Below are 15,963 nucleotides of genomic sequence, written 5' to 3' on the forward strand. Positions count from 1 at the left end.
GTTGGACTCGATGATCCTTGTGGGTTCCTTCCAACTTGGGATATTCTATGTTTCTATGATTCTGTGATAACTGTTTCACCCTAATAAATTAGATTTCTTTATCATTCAGGAGAATGTTGACTTATTCTGATCAGTTAGTAACATACAGTAAATTTTATAATACCCTTAAAGACAAAAAGTAGGTAATAAAAATAAAGGTGGAAGAGTTATAACATGTAATCCTTGGATGGTTAAAAAAATATAAAATAATATTTAGGGAAATTAAAGAGAAAATACGAAGACTATGCAATTGGGAAATGTTTGTGAAAACCTTGAAAAGATGAAGACAAACATTACTGTAAATAAACTACTATTTAAAATAAATAAATAATCAAATAGTGAGGTAGAATAATGAAAAGGCCTTCTCATGATGGAATTTAAAAAGAAAAAATGAAGAAACAAGCAGAAATTATAAGAAAAGGTTTGAAGTTCACTAAAAGTTGTTAATTTCAAAAATCACATAATGCTGAACAAATGTTAGAGTATCCTTTTCATACATTTTTGTTAATGTAATACAGTTGGCATGCCGTTAGCTAGAAAGATTAAGGAAAAAAAAAAAAAAGAAAAAAAAAAAAACAAAAAAAAAAAGTAATATAATGGTTTTGTTAATTAGACATAATAAAAGAACAGGTAATTATTTCTAAAGGGATAACAGATGTTAATGACCATTTAATAAAAGGCTATGTACCTGAGAAAAGCTCAAAAGCAAAAAATTTAAAATTTTTGCAAAGTACTACCTTAGCTGCAGTTAGAAACACTTGACTATCAAACCTGGATGGTGTCCTCAGAGGAACAGAATTTGAAATATGTTTTTATACAAAGCTGAAGACTAAAATCTGAACATAATACAATAGTAGATTAGAACATGTTGATAACCAAATTTTTGAAGGTATTTTAATTTCTATATTGTTCCTTTTCTAAATAAATTATGCGGAGAGGAACTATCTATTCCTCTTGGAATGAACCAGAAATATATTACTTATAAAAGACAGAAGCTAGGAGAATAGCTTATCATGTAACATTATTTCAGAAATAAATGTCAAACACTGTTGAAGCTGATGGATAGAAGCAGCAAGAATATATTAGCTACTGGGTACTTGGGTAGCCCTACATAAGAGTATCCATGACCTAGTTTATAAAAGTAAGGACCCTGTTCACTTTACCAGAACAGAAGAAAACCTTTGAGTAAGTTCAATGTGTACGTATGTTATATCCGTATGAAAAGAAATCTCTACGTCAGTAAGCTAATCACTTTTTTTACTTATACAATGATCTTGAAGAAGATGTGTAAGTGTGCCCTCAAATTTAACAAGAACAAACATCCCTCTTTAGCCTTATAATCAAAACAATGAGCACAGGTTTTAGACAAGACTTTTGGCTAGAAAGAACAATTCAGGTTCTGGCAAGGAAGAGGATATAGCTCTTCACATCACATACTGTGAATAACTCTCTTTTTTTCTTCAACATACTGATACCATAAAAGTATCTTGTTTCTCTCCTTAAACAAAAGTTCCCCTTGTTTCCCTCCTCAACCACCCCCATGTCAGTTTCTACATCCTAAACAGTCTTTAAAAGTCTGAAAAAATGTCTTATGTGTAATAACCAGAGTTTATGTCAGCACGTGTCATACTTTCCCAAAAAAACAGAGGTAGTATGTTAGAAGCCACTTGGAATCTTGTAAAAGTATGGATAGAGTTAGGAAAACAATTATGGGATAAGTGGATTTTTTTTTCCAATCTGTGACCAAAAAAATATATTTATATATTTAATTCATTCTACCTTGGGGTCATTGAGTGACTCTGAAAAATATTTCAGCATTAATCGAGAAAGAGAATCCTTCCTAAGACTTACAAAACACATAATTCTGATCTGGTTAGAGGATGCACTGCCCATTTAGCCTTACTCTTTAAAGGAAAGATACAATGATACCATACCATATCATCAAATTGTGACAACCTTCAAGAAGTAAAATTTATTTATTCCAGTTTCTTTAAATGGGAACAGAATCAGAGAGAGAAAAAGATTACAGAAAACTCTTAGTAGATCTTGTACTTATTCTGAGCAACATACTTTTAGAAATTCAACCAGAAAATTTTTAAAATATTCAAATATTTTATGCATTTGTTATATGTTCTAATATTTAAATAAACAGTTATAGGGAAAAAAATGATAGCAAAACTAAACAATTTGTTTAAGACACTCATGGAAGAAAAACTCCAAGTTGGAGATCTAAAGAAATAAATGGAAAAGGATTATCTACATAAATTGAAAAAGAAATTTGTGGTACACATCACATTTGCATACTCTGAATAATACCTTGAGGTGTAAATAAAATGAAAAAAAAATATAAATAAAAGGCTTGTTTAGCTATTCATGAGTTATTTTAATAAGTGAAATACATGTTTCAGCATATTTGTTGGTTCTTCCATTCATCTTCATTTCATATTTTAATTCATTTAGTACAAAAGCATTAGATCCGTTCTTACCAGATAATCCTACACAGTCCTACACAGAAAACAGTAAATGGTTGTAGGACTGCCTCTTTTCTTTTGCCACTTGAAGAGTGCTACAAGTATAGCTTGGAATAATTTGTCTTTTGACCTCAAAATCCTGGAAAGACAAGCAGTTTCTGTTCCAGCAACAAAAAACTGCATTTTTGTCAATAATTGCTCACAGTAGTGTAAAGTGCAAATAGAGTGCAAACTGAAGACAACAAAGGTAGGATAGGAATAGGGAGCGTGTATACAAACATACAGGGTGTATGACCCCATGTTTTAAAGGGTTATTTTGGTGCATGGACAAGATTCAGCCCTAACCAAAGATAAAAGTCATATCAGGCTCTACTGAATATCAGAAGATATACTGATCATAGTACTTGTGTTGCCTTTTCAGGTTTGCCACATTTCCTTTCTTTATGGAGGACTGCTTCCTATTTTTTGTTGTGATTATTCCCTTCTCAGTTAAATATCTGCAACGAGTGGGTGGCTGTCAGTGCATGTGGGAGAGCACTTGGTTACATCAGGAATTCTTCTTGCTTCATGAGTGAGAGGAGTGAAGGAAAAACTCCCACTGACACGTATTTCAGAATGTTTTAATAGAAGTACTAATACCAAAAGAGAAGAAAATAATCTGGACACCTACAGACTGAGGACCTACTCATGACTTTCACACCCACCCACATTCACATCTACATACATGCAGAAAGTGGGAGTCACCCACCTGCTCTGTCACGACTCCCCCAGTTGCTAAAGGCCAGAGGACCCATCCTCTCCATCCAAAGGCCACACTGAACAACAACAACAACAACAACAACAACAACAACAACAAAAAACACAAAACCTTCAATAAAAGCAGCCACTAAGAGTTATGTGTGTAATGTATCTTCAGGATACATTACAATCGCCCATTAGTTTCATACTAATTTGGCAGAAGAAAAATAAAATTAAATTATATTTTCTTTGAAGTTGATCCATGCTAATGAAAAAGAGAAAATCTTTTACCGCAAGGCAATTCTTATGCCAAGAACTCTAGCAAAGTTGGATATCTCTTGTGAGTGTCTGGATTTCTTTGATGTCTGTGGCCTGAATCCATGTTCAGTTTTAAAAGAAAGGGTGAAATTGTGCCTTTCAGGAAAACAATGGGAAAGCTGAACACAGGAATGTCTTGTTCCCTATTCCTGTGATTTTTTAATTAAAAAAAGAAATACCCAGGACCTAAAAGACAATTTTAAAATGAACTGCTGCCATCATGCTTACTGTCTAATTATGTATTTTCACAGATCTTCTGTGACACAATGGTTATATCTACCTCTTCTATGTGTCCAAAACTATCATTGTGTTTAATGATACTAAAACAGTATCTTTTACTATCAGTAAAAGAGTAGATTCTGTAATATAATTATTATAATATCATTAGAAAGAGAGAGGAAGGTGTGAAAATGGTGGTGGTGGTCTTCAGAGACTTTTGATATACCATAATTACCATCCCCATCAAAATGATGGATCTGTTGAGACCCTATTAGGAACTTTTCTGGGTACAGAACTATTTTTTTCTATTGCTTCTTTCTTATTCTAAGTATCACAAAGCAGTTTACAGTTAAAATATTATAGGCATTGAATACTGTCAGTTTTATTTTTTATTTTGCTTTGAAAGCAGCAATCCATGTGCCAAGGAAAGAGAGGGAATCTTGATGTTGTGTAAAGGATGGCATATCAAAGTGAACAGGAATATGTGCTAAGCTACAACTATGTGAAAAAGCACATTTTCCAAAACTTTGACAATTGTGTATTACCATGTTAAACATCTAATTTTTAATTATTAATTCTAAAATTGAATTACATCCCTAAGACTGAAATCACACTAACTGTAATAATTTCACCTAAGATGTGGTATGCCTTGCCAAAGGGTTTGTGACACATGAGTTTACTTGCTCTCAAGTGGATACTGGGCAAGTTAACTGAATTGACAGCTTTGGAGGACTCTTAGATACATAGAAATAACATCTCATTCAGGGACTTCCTAAGCCCCTAAAGACAAGTGAAGATGGTGAAGGGCCTAGAGGGGAAGACATATGAGGAGCAACTGAGGTCACTTGGCCTGTTCAACCTGGAGAAGAGGAGGCTGAGGGGAGACATCATTGCAGTCTACAACTTCCTCACGAGGGGGAGTGGAGAGGTAGGTGACCTATTCTCCATAAACAACAGTGATAAGGACCCACGGGAATGGTATTAAGCTGAGGCAGGGGAAGTTTAGCCTAGACATCAGCAAGAGGTTCTTCACCGAGAGGGTGGTCTCACACTGGAACAGGTTCCCCTGTGAAGTAGTCACTGTACCAAGCCTGTCTGAATTTAAGAAGAGATTGGACTGTGCACTTAGTCACATGGTCGAAACTTTTGCGTAGACCTGTGTAGTGCCAGGAGTTGGACTTGATGATCCTTATGGGTCCCTTCTAACTCAGGATGTTCTATGATTCTATGATTCTATAAGAGTCTCTGGGATATTACTCATATTGTGTCCATAAGATAAAGCTTTTGTTCTGCTCTTACCTAATTTCACTGCTCACTGTTGAAGATCATAGAGTCATAAAATAATTTGGATTGGAAGGGACCTTAAAATCATCTCATTCCAAATCCCCTGCCATGGACAGGGACACCTCCCACTAGACCAGGTTGCTCAAAGCCCCATCCAACCCGGCCTTCAATACTTCCAGAGATGGGGTACACACAGCTTCTCTGGGCAACCTGTTCCAATGTCCCACCACTCTCTGAGTAAAGAATTTCTTCTTTATATCTAACCTAAGTCTACCCTCTTTTAGTTTAAAACCATTACTCCTTGTCCTATCACTACACCCCCTTGATAAAGAGTCCCTCCCCAGCTTTTCTGAAGGCCCCTTTTTGGTACTGGAAGGCTGCTGTAAGGTCTCCCCAGAACCTCCTCTTCTTCAGGTTGAACAATTCCAACTCCCTCAGCTTGTCTTCGTAGGAGAGGTGCTCCAGCCCTCTGATCATCTTTGTAGCCCTCCTCTGGACTCATTCTAATAGGTCCATGCACTTCTTGTGCTGGGGACCCCAGGCCTGAATGCAGCACTCCAGGTGGGTGCTCATGAAAGCAGAGTAGAGGGAAAGAATCACTTCCTTCAACCTGCTGCCCATTCTTCTTTTGACACAGTCCAGGATGTGGCTGGCCTTCTGAGCTGCAAGCATACATTGCCAGCTCATGTTGAGCTTTTCATCAACAAACACGTCCAGATCCTTTTCAATCCATACCCTTCCCAGCCTGTATTTGTGCTTGGGATTGCCCCAGCCCAGGTATAGGACTTGTTCAGCATCATGAGGTTCACCCAGACCCACCTCTCAAGCCTGTCAAGGTCCCTCTGGACCCCTTCCTTCAGCACGTCAACTATACCACACAGCTTGGTGTCATCAGCAAACTTGCTGAGGGTGCACGGAATCCTACTGTCCATGCCACTAATATGTTAAACAGTGTTGGTCCCAATGCTGACCCCTGAGGAACACCACTTGTTACTGATCTCCTCTTAGACATTGAGCTGTTGACCACAACTCTTTGAGTGAGACCTTACAGCTAATTCCATACCCACCATTTGGTCCATCCATCAAATCCATTTCTCTCCAATTTAGAGACAATGATATCATGGGGGACAGTCTCAAATGCTTTACAGAAGTCCAGGTAGATGAGATCAGTTACTCGTCCCTTATCCACCAATGCTGTAACCCCTTCATAGAAGGCTATCAGATTTGTCATGCACAATCCAACCATGTTGGCTGTCACCAATCACCCCTTAATTTCCATGTGCCTTAGCATAGTTTCCAGCAGGATCTGTTCCATGGTCCTGCCAGGCACAGAGATGAGGCCTGTAGTTCCTTGAGTTTTTGTTTGTTTGTTTGTTTGTTTGTTTCTAAAAATAGGGGTTATGTTTCTCCTCTCCCAGTCAGTGGGAACTTCACCAGACTGCCATAAGGTCTCAAATATGATGGATAGTGGCTTAGCAACTGTATGTGCCAGTTACCTCAGGACCTGTGGATGTATCTCATCAGGTCCCATGGATTTGTTTCAGGTTCCTTAGGTGGTCTCAGACCTGATCTTATCATTCACTGGGCAGTTCATCACTCTTCCAGCCCCTGCATTTGACTTCTGGGGCCTGGACCATGTGGCTGAATCTCTTGTTAGTGAAGACTGAGTGAGAATAGTCATTAAGTACCTGAGCCTTCTCCATATCCCAGGAGACCAGCTCTCCCATTTCCTTCCAGAGGCCCCACAATTTCCCTAATCTTCCTTTTATCAATGATATACCTATAGAACCCTTTCTTATTGCCCCTGATGTTGCTGGTCAAATTTAATTCTAAAAGCTTTGGCTTTCCTAACTTGATCTCTGGTGTTCAATGTCTCCATATCTCTCACAGGTTATCTGTCTTTGCTTCCACTCTCTGTAAGTCTTCTTTCTTTGTTTAAGCTTTCTCAGGGGCTCCTTTTTCATTCATGCAAGTCTCCTGGCATTTTTGCCTGACTTCTGCTTTGTTGGGATGCATCACTCTCGAGTTTGAAGGATGTGATCCTTGAATATTAACCAGTTTTTGTGGGTCCTTCTTCCCTCCAGGGTTTTGTCCTGTGGTACTCTACCAAGCAGATCCCTGAAGAGGGCAAAGATCTGTTCTCCCAAAGTCCAGGGCAGCAAGCTGTTCTCCCTCCTCACTTCCTTCTGAACGCAAAACTTGACCGTTTTATGATTACTCTAGCCAAGGCTGCCTTGACTTTCACATTCCTCATCAGCCCCTCCTTGTTGGTGAGAAAGAGGTCCAGCACAGCAGCTCTTCTCATTGGCTCCTCTATCACTTGCAGAAGGAAGTTGTCATCAATGCATTCCAGGAACCTCTTGGATTGCCTATGCCTCTCTGTGCTGTCCCTCAAACAGATATCAGGGTCGTTGAAGTTCCCCAGGGTTTGAGAATGTGAGGTTGCTTCTATCTGTCTATAGAGGGCCTCATCTGCTTGGTCTTCCTGATCAGGTGGCCTGTAGCACATTCCCACTATAACATCCCCTGTCCTTGTCCTGCCTTCCTAACCCACAAGCTCTCTGTCAGCTCCTCACCCACCTCCCAGGCAGATCTTCAAGTACTCCAGCTGTTCATTGACATGGAGGGTCAATCTCTATTGATCCCTAAGAATATCCCGAAGATCCTGCTCACTGTTGAAGATGGATCAGGCTAGTAAAACCTTTGGTCTGTACTACAACCACATATTTTGTGTCTCATCGAATGTGTCTCATCTAATTTTGTAAGTCTGTAATACCATCATAGCAATAATAGTGTTTAAAAACTACCTCCATACTGTGAAGAAACTTATGTACTGCTCTTACCATACTGCCTAGGAACAATCAGATGGGTATTGCCTACTAATGCTTACTCTCTTAAATTCTCTACAAAGAGAAATAAAGACTACCTTCTTCCCAAACTGTTTATGTGGAAGAAAACAGAAAGTTGTACCCAAAGAATAGAGGCGTGTACAAAAATAAAGGCAAGAGCACAGAAATCCAACAATGAGTATTTTCAGTATTTTTCTACTTCTTCTGCATTCCTTCTCTCCACATCCCCAGCTTCCTGATGTCATTTTTCTACTCATGTTTTTGTGTAAGCATCAGACTTTTCCATTGTATTTTTCAAACATTTTTCAGCATAAGAGAATGTAAAGGAGAAATAAAGTTCTTGTTGTTATTTTATGTGTACTGTTTTTATTAGTTTTAAAAGAGGTTTTGTGACTTTCCTTTGTTCATATTGCTGGAAGACATTTTGATGGGTTTCACAACAAATGTCCATTTTATTCTGTTATTTTTTTTTTTTTTTCATACACAATTTTGCATATCAAGCTCTCTAGCCTGAACATTTTACCACTGCTAATGAGCTCTGTAAAGTTGTTGCAGAATTAATTTATGAAAGAACTAACATTTCCATGATTTACGTTTCACTAAGCAACAGTTCTGGTCTTTCAATACAAGATATTCATCCATCTAATTGTCCATCAAATATGAAAGGCAAAGGTTTTAAAAGGAAGGGATACTGTAATTGACTTCCTACAGTGACTCTTACCTCATCCTGTGAGTATCCCCCTTTGAAGGCACTTAATGGGACTCAATTAATCTAGTTTTAATAAGCTAAAGTTAGATGTCTACTCTAAATGTAGGCTCTTTCTCCCTAGTAAGGGAAGGAAGATATCTGTTTCAAAGAGATTTAGCCTCACTGTCTCTGAAGGTGTCTAAGTCTCTTTAGGGAATATAAAGGGTGACATCTGATTTAGACTAGGTACTTAATTTAAGGCTACAAGTTAATCCATTCATATATTAGTTTATTAAAATGTGATCCTATTTAAATTGAGTTAAATTCAGGATATTTCACTTTCTTTAGTTGTTCAATAAACAGTACTCATTGTGAATTTTTTTTTAGATACATGATTACACAATTACTTACTCAAAACATATTTCTTCTCTCTCACCTTCCAAAAGTAATAACAGCAGTAAAACTAATGAAGGGAATTTTGCAGGCATAACATTCTAATAATGAGAATACAACCATATTTCATTTCAAATAATATTATAGTTTTTAGAAACACTTTGAGGCAGTTCTTTTGTTTTGTGTGGTTCCTTAAAAGTAAATATCTTGTGTGAGATTCACAGAAAGTAAATGAAATTCAATCTTATATTTAGAACTAAGAACTTTACAGAAATGAAAGTAGGTCTATGTGTTCTCTTTGCTTCTGCTTTGTATATCAAGGCCAGATTGATTTGAGATTTTACATTCTCATCTTCTTTCATGTAAAGAATTCAGTGAATTAAAAGGTAAAATATAGTTAAAGATGTTTTGATTGTAAACTGGGAAGGTAGAATTGGTTCTTCCATATGAAAGACATTTTTCTGAGTTTAGAATTTAACCAAATATTTGTGATCTGGACCACAATTTTCTCATACAGGCAATCTGTTTCATGCTAAGCATTACTTTCTAAATATCATATGGTATGTTTCTAACACTTCCAAAAACAAAATAAAAAGAAAACATAATTTATATTTAAAATGTTCTTTTTTTTTTTTCCTTCCCTTAAGAAAATTTAGCTCCTTCATCACCATGGTGCTTTGCAGTAATTCCTTGCTATATTAGTGTTCTATATTTAAAGGAGTTACCTCCTGTTTTCCCTATGAAAAGTGACCTAATCCAGCCAAACCATGAGCCTTTGGAATACATAGATATTTTACTGTATTTAACAATAAGGAAATTATTAATTTTAGGCTCAGAGGTTCTCATGAGTTCCTACTTTCGTTCTTGGAGCATCCTACTCACATAAAAGAAGATACATATCAGAAGCATGCTTCTTCCAAGTCTAATGCTGTGGAAAGCATCTAATATCAGTATAGGAGGTAATAGAAAACAGGACAAGAAGTGTTCTATTCATGAAGGAAACAATGATGGAAGAGTAGTAGATGGAAACCAGGAGGCGGAGATTACAGTGGTTTGAATGAGCCTTAAACTGGAGCCAGAGACCAACCTAACTATGGCTTGGTAAAAACTGATCTTTGAAGGATATTGAGTGGAAAGAAAGCATGGGGAGAGAGGAGTGAGTGAAGACACAGAAAATGGATCTTCACAGAAAAGGTGAATCTAGAACTAGGAAACAGATGGAGGAAACAGGAGAAAGGTCCTGCTTGTATCTAAGGTGTCTGTCATGAGATCACATCGATGATTTATACTAAAAATATCATGACATCATGATACACAGTATCTTCTTTGTATGAATCAGTGATTAATGGAAAAAAAAAAAAAAAAAAAAAAAGAGTAAATAAAAGTCCTGTTATCTTTAACTTACCATGGAGGCTCCTATCTTAACTTTTTTTTTTTTTTTTTTTTTTTTTAATTAAACAGCAAGGAAGTTGTGGGTATTTTTTTGTTTTGTTTTATTTTTCCTTTAACACAAAGAGTTTATCATTTTTTCCTAACTTGAATTTATGTCTTATCAGCCCCTTGAGCCCGCTCAAGTATATAAAGAGATAATATTTACATTCATCCTGATTTTTAACAAATGGTCTTGTATGTCTGGTTATGTTTTCTGAGGAATTATTTTCCTCCATAGCTCCCTCTAAGTGTATCCTATGTATTCTAAAGATTGATTTGATTTTGTTTTATGATGTTCCTGACACCCTTTTTATAATAACTTCTACAGCTTCTTTTTAAGAAAACATGGATTAAGGAAGGTGTCACCAGGCATGCCAATCACTTCAGTATGTCTAGTACTTAAAAGCAGAAGGTAGCACTGTATTGCTAATAAGTAATCTTTTTCTCTCTTTCTCACTCACAAAAATACATACATAATGTTATTTCTAATAACTGCTTCTCAGCCATCTGCTATAAATCGGAAATGATAATAAAATAATTACAGAAATGCAGCATGCGGTTGCCCTTGACATTTCATCTCCTCTTCACACTTTCTGAAGCTGTAATACAGCCAGACTGAAAAGTATTCCCATTATGATCATAAGTGTCACAATATAAGAAGAGAGCTTCAGACTGAGTGCTGGGGCTTTATTCTCATCCCTGAACATGCAGGCAGATGTGCACAAATGCACAATGTACATAAACATTTTTCTCTTTTTGAAATGCTTAGAAAAAATATTTTTAAAATGCTCAGAAAATTACATTTAATACCAGAGACTGGGTCTTGTGTGTTGATAGAGGTCATGGGACAAATTGTAGTTGGACTGTTCAGAGTTGTGGGAGGTTTAAAAAAGTCATAAGAAGACTCTTTGACACCGTGAGTGATTTATGATTGACCACATCAGAAACAAGATTTCTTCCCCTGTTCTGTTACTGCTACCATTGTCTACCCGAACCTGAAACATCTGAAAGGTCTCTACAAACCTTCTTTCACTACTGTATATTAAACAACTATGACTGAAGTAAAATCATGGTATGACTTGGTAAAATCATGCTTATGTGATGAAAAATACATTTCTTTTTGGTGGAAGAGGAGGCAGATAACATTTTGGTATGTAGGCAAAACTGACACATAGATATGCAAACAAAACCAGTTTACAGCAGTAAGTAAAAATTATAGCATATCTGATTCAAAGCAGCATAACTGATGCCTTTCTGGAGGAGGCTCCACTCTCTGAATCACCCTGGATGGTGCCTATTCACAGCAACTGTAGGAGCAAACCCACTTGACAGGAGGAGGATGCCATTTTTACTGTGCCAAATCCTGCTCACACATGATAAAAGCAGAGGGAAAACCAGTATGAGATGGTAAAGATTCAGTTAAATGTGTCATTTATTCCTCACTTGCTGTAAGCTGAGGCTGTGTCCTTCACAAGCTGTTTCCATTAAGCTTCTATGCCTTTCTTTTTCGTGACTGCTGTTGTTAGTATCAGTTGCCTCATCTATCTATCATGTTTTTAGTTGCAATAGAGAGACGTCACAACTTCTGCGTTGCTTTGTTCTTTTCAACAAAAAATCACTTACCCACCTGCAGGTACTGTCCCCCAGCCTCACAGCTTTGAGTGGTTATGTGAATACCTGGCTCCCCATTTGGGTTAAACAGGTAGAACAGATGAGACAGCTGAGGCAGTGATCCTGAAAACCTGGAATCCTGAAAACCTGATACTGGAAAATAGAAAAGAACACCACAGATGATGGAGGAAAACAATTTCATTCTGCTACCTGCTGGTCCCACGTGGTCCTACCTTTTAAGGTAGAATCCAGCTTGATCCCACCCGACTTTCCTAGCTTCCCCTGGCAACCTATTTCCAGATGTGTTTTCCTAAGTATTAATCCCAGTAGTTCTCTTTGCATTCAAACCATAACTAGTTTCTGTTTGTTTGTTTGTTATAGTGATGTATGAAAAAGGAGAAGTCCCAGTCTGGTATAAATAGTAGATGAATTTAGCTATGTTGTGTCCTTTGTGTAGTGACTGACTATAAATATATGAGTGTGATGAAAGTTATTGCCACAATTACTGAAGACATATAAGACAGGATGAGAAGATGAAGCTTAATAACACTGACACCTGCTGAACTTTTCACTCTGCATATATATGTCCTTATGCCCCCGCCCCCCCCCCCCCCATTGACAGGAGCAGATAAAATGCTAATTCACTGACTGAAGACTCCATTTATGCCTGCTCTACAATTAGAAAGGGGGTATTTCATTTCCTACATGACCTTTTTTGGCTATGCCTATAACTGTGCACTCGGTTAATATTCAGCCATATGACTCTATTCAAATGTGCAACTTACAGCGTTCTTCCTTCTCCTGCCAGACACAGGCAGCCCATTTGCAAATGTTTTAGGGGGAAAAAAAAAGTGAAAAATAAATACTTTTTTTCTCCACATAAATCTTTACTTTTAATAATACAGAAATAAATATATCGCATGAATGCCCCAAAAGAAATGTTTTATAACAGTCATTTCAAAACTCAGTACTTTTTAAAATAGCTTATTGTGACTATGATTTTGCTGTCCTTTTAATCAGCCAGAAAATGTTCAAGTCAGAGAAGTCTGGGGAAATTCAGCCACCAAACATGCTTAAGTTGAAAAAAAACTCATCTGCTGGGTGAATATTTTGTTGCCAGGCGACACTTCAGAAAAGCAAGGCTGCAATCAAGGTTCAAATATTATTCTTGGAACTAGTGCTGAGAAAAGCATCACAGCCTAGGATGACCTTACTGCATTGAAGGCAATATGTTAATACCTGACATTCTTCTCAGCTGTTACACAGGCATCATCATCAGAAGACTTAAGGCATTTCTTTTAATTAGGATTGATTATAAAGACTGGACCAGACTTGTATTCCCTTTTTCTAGCCAGATGGAACTGTGGCAAAAGCCAGAACAAGAGAGTTTGGGGATAAAAACTCTAGAATGTGGGTGGATTTAGGTGTCAGACTACTAAAACTATGTGTCAGTACTAAAAGTGGGAAGAATAAGTCTGATGTATCTTTTCCCTCCAGGTGAAGACAGGCTTCATTATTTCTCCGTAATTTCCAATTTCATCATTTCAGCAGGAAAAAAATAAATAATAAAAATAATCCTAATCCAAAATAGTCATTCCAGTTCAGGGTGGCCGGAGTGAGCACACCTGTGCGAGGTGCACCTAGGTTGAGGCACTCCTCCACCTACTGACAGAGTTCCGTGAGGAAGTGAATAGGCTGAGGAGAATCAGGGAGACCGAGAAGGAGACAGACTACTGGAGTCACTCCCTACTTTCTCTGAGACAGGCCCAGCAGGTAGAAGGGACTCTCAGTAGAGGGATTTCCTTATCCCTTCTCCACCCAGCTAAAAGCACTGACCTAAAGAATAAGGGGCAATGGCAACAAGTCCCTGCCCAACACAGTTGGCACGTCCCCTTCCAGGACTTCCCTACCTTCCCAGGTTCCTCTCTGCAATAGGTATGAAAGTTTGCAGGTTGATTCAAACAATATTGAGAAACATGGTACATGTGGTTGGAGGTAACACCAAGGTCATGTCAACCTGTGCCCTACATTAAAAGAGCTCCCACCAAGGAAAAAAAAAAAAAAAAGACACGTCGTTGTAGGAGAATTCTTTTCAAAGGGAACAGAATATTTAAACCAGACCCAATTCATAGGGAGGTCTGCTGCCTCACTGGGGCCCAGATTAGGGATGTAAGGATAAAGCTTCCTGCCCTGCTTCAACTGTTACCCATTATTGACTTTTCAGGTAGACAGTGATGAAGCTTTAAGATGAAGTCCAAGGGCAATCAAAAGAGACTTCAGGGCCTTGGGACAACTAGTCAAGGGATCAGGATCACAGCTGGTGTTTTCCTCTATACATCCAGTTGTAGGGATTGACAAGGCAAGGAACAGAAAGAGCAAATCAATATCTGGCTCCAAGCCTAGTGTCTAGTGTCACAAGAACTTTTTTTTTTTTTTTTTTTTTTTTGATCACAGGCCATTTTGCAAGATACCAGGCTTGCTGGCAATGGATGGAGTTCACCTGTCTCTAAGGAGGAAAAGGATCTTTGCTCAGAGTTAACAGGGCTCATTAACAGTGCTTTTATCTAGATTTGAAAGGGGGAAAGGGATAAAACCAAGAGACAACTCTGGGGATGATATAACAATGGTTATAGAATGTGTGCTAGCAAGGTCCATCAGTCTGGTTTAAGAGTCCTCTGGAGGTCATCTGGTCCAACATCTGTGTACAAGCAGGAACACCCGGGTTGCCCTGGTTGCTGGTTGCCCAGGATCATGTCCAGACATTTTTTGAAGATCTCCAAGGAGAAACACTCCACAGGCTCTCTGGGAAATGTGCCAGTGCTCAGTCACCCACACAGAAAAGAAGTGCTTCCTGATACTCAGAAGGAATATTCTGTGTTCCAGTTTGTGCCTATTACCTCTTGTCCTGGCACTGAGTACCACTGAAAAGAGCCTGGCTCCATCCTCTTTGCATCCTCCCTTCAGGTATTTATACAGATTAATAAGGACCCTCCTGAGCATCTTCTTCTCCAGGCTGAACAGTTCCAGATCTCTCGGGTGCCTCATAAAAGAGGTACTCCAGTCCTTTGATCATCTTGGTGGCCCTCTGATGGACACAACTTTACATAGAGGTATGTAAAAAAAAAAAAAAATATATATATATATATATATATATATATATATATATATATTTTTAATAATAAAAAAAAAAAAGACTGTAAATATAAGGATGACCAAACCTAAAACCTATACCTGGAGATTTCTTGTTATGAAAAGAACTTGGCTGTTTAACCACTCCGACTTCCTAGCAGCATGTGTTCATACCTTCTTATAGGGACTGGGGAGGCAGTCTTAGCTTGGTTTTATGATCCCCAGTAACCCAGGAAAATGTAGTCCTTCAGCGTAATCGCAGCCTTTCAGTCAAAATAGTATCGTTCTACCATACATTTTTAGTTCTCAAAATGTTTTCATATTGATTTTGCCTCTTTCAAAAAGTCTATCTATATGTATGTCAGGCAGTATACCTTTTCTTTAAACTGGATTATTGCTTGAGCAACCTAGGTGATTTCTAGGCTCCCACAAGCTCCTGAGGATCAAGCAAAGTTCTCTGATAATGTTTAAAGGTCCTGAGAAGTGCCATAACTGTAAGCCTGAATAGTTTAAAGTCATGTGAATAAATGTCAGTATGAAATCTAGATTAAAAGTATAAATCAGCCTTCTCTAGCTTTTATGTTTTATGTACATGCAGAGAAAAAAAATATCTTTAGAGACTTTCATTTTCAGTGGATTGGCTATTTTCTGCAAATTTCAACCTAGAAGTGATGGATAGACCATATTACAAAAACAGGTCTTGTTAGTACTTCTTAGAGCTGAAGCATATGTCCTTCAAGGCAGATTACATTTATTGTAGATGTATTTAGATTCGTCTAGACATCTCTATCAG

At 37.8% G+C, this 15,963-nt stretch overlaps 1 long non-coding RNA gene across 1 annotated transcript in view; it reads right to left on the reverse strand.

The window, feature by feature from the left end:
• The window catches only part of LOC118157741, a 43,472-nt gene extending 39,654 nt beyond the window's left edge, over positions 1-3,818 (reverse strand). The window contains exon 1 of the long non-coding RNA XR_004746718.1: positions 3,259-3,818. This is a non-coding gene — a long non-coding RNA (uncharacterized LOC118157741). The remainder of the gene's footprint in view (positions 1-3,258) is intronic.
• Between the last annotated feature and the right edge of the window lie 12,145 nt (positions 3,819-15,963).

Source organism: Oxyura jamaicensis, chromosome 1 (assembly GCF_011077185.1).
Source record: "Oxyura jamaicensis isolate SHBP4307 breed ruddy duck chromosome 1, BPBGC_Ojam_1.0, whole genome shotgun sequence".
NCBI lineage: Eukaryota > Metazoa > Chordata > Aves > Anseriformes > Anatidae > Oxyura > Oxyura jamaicensis.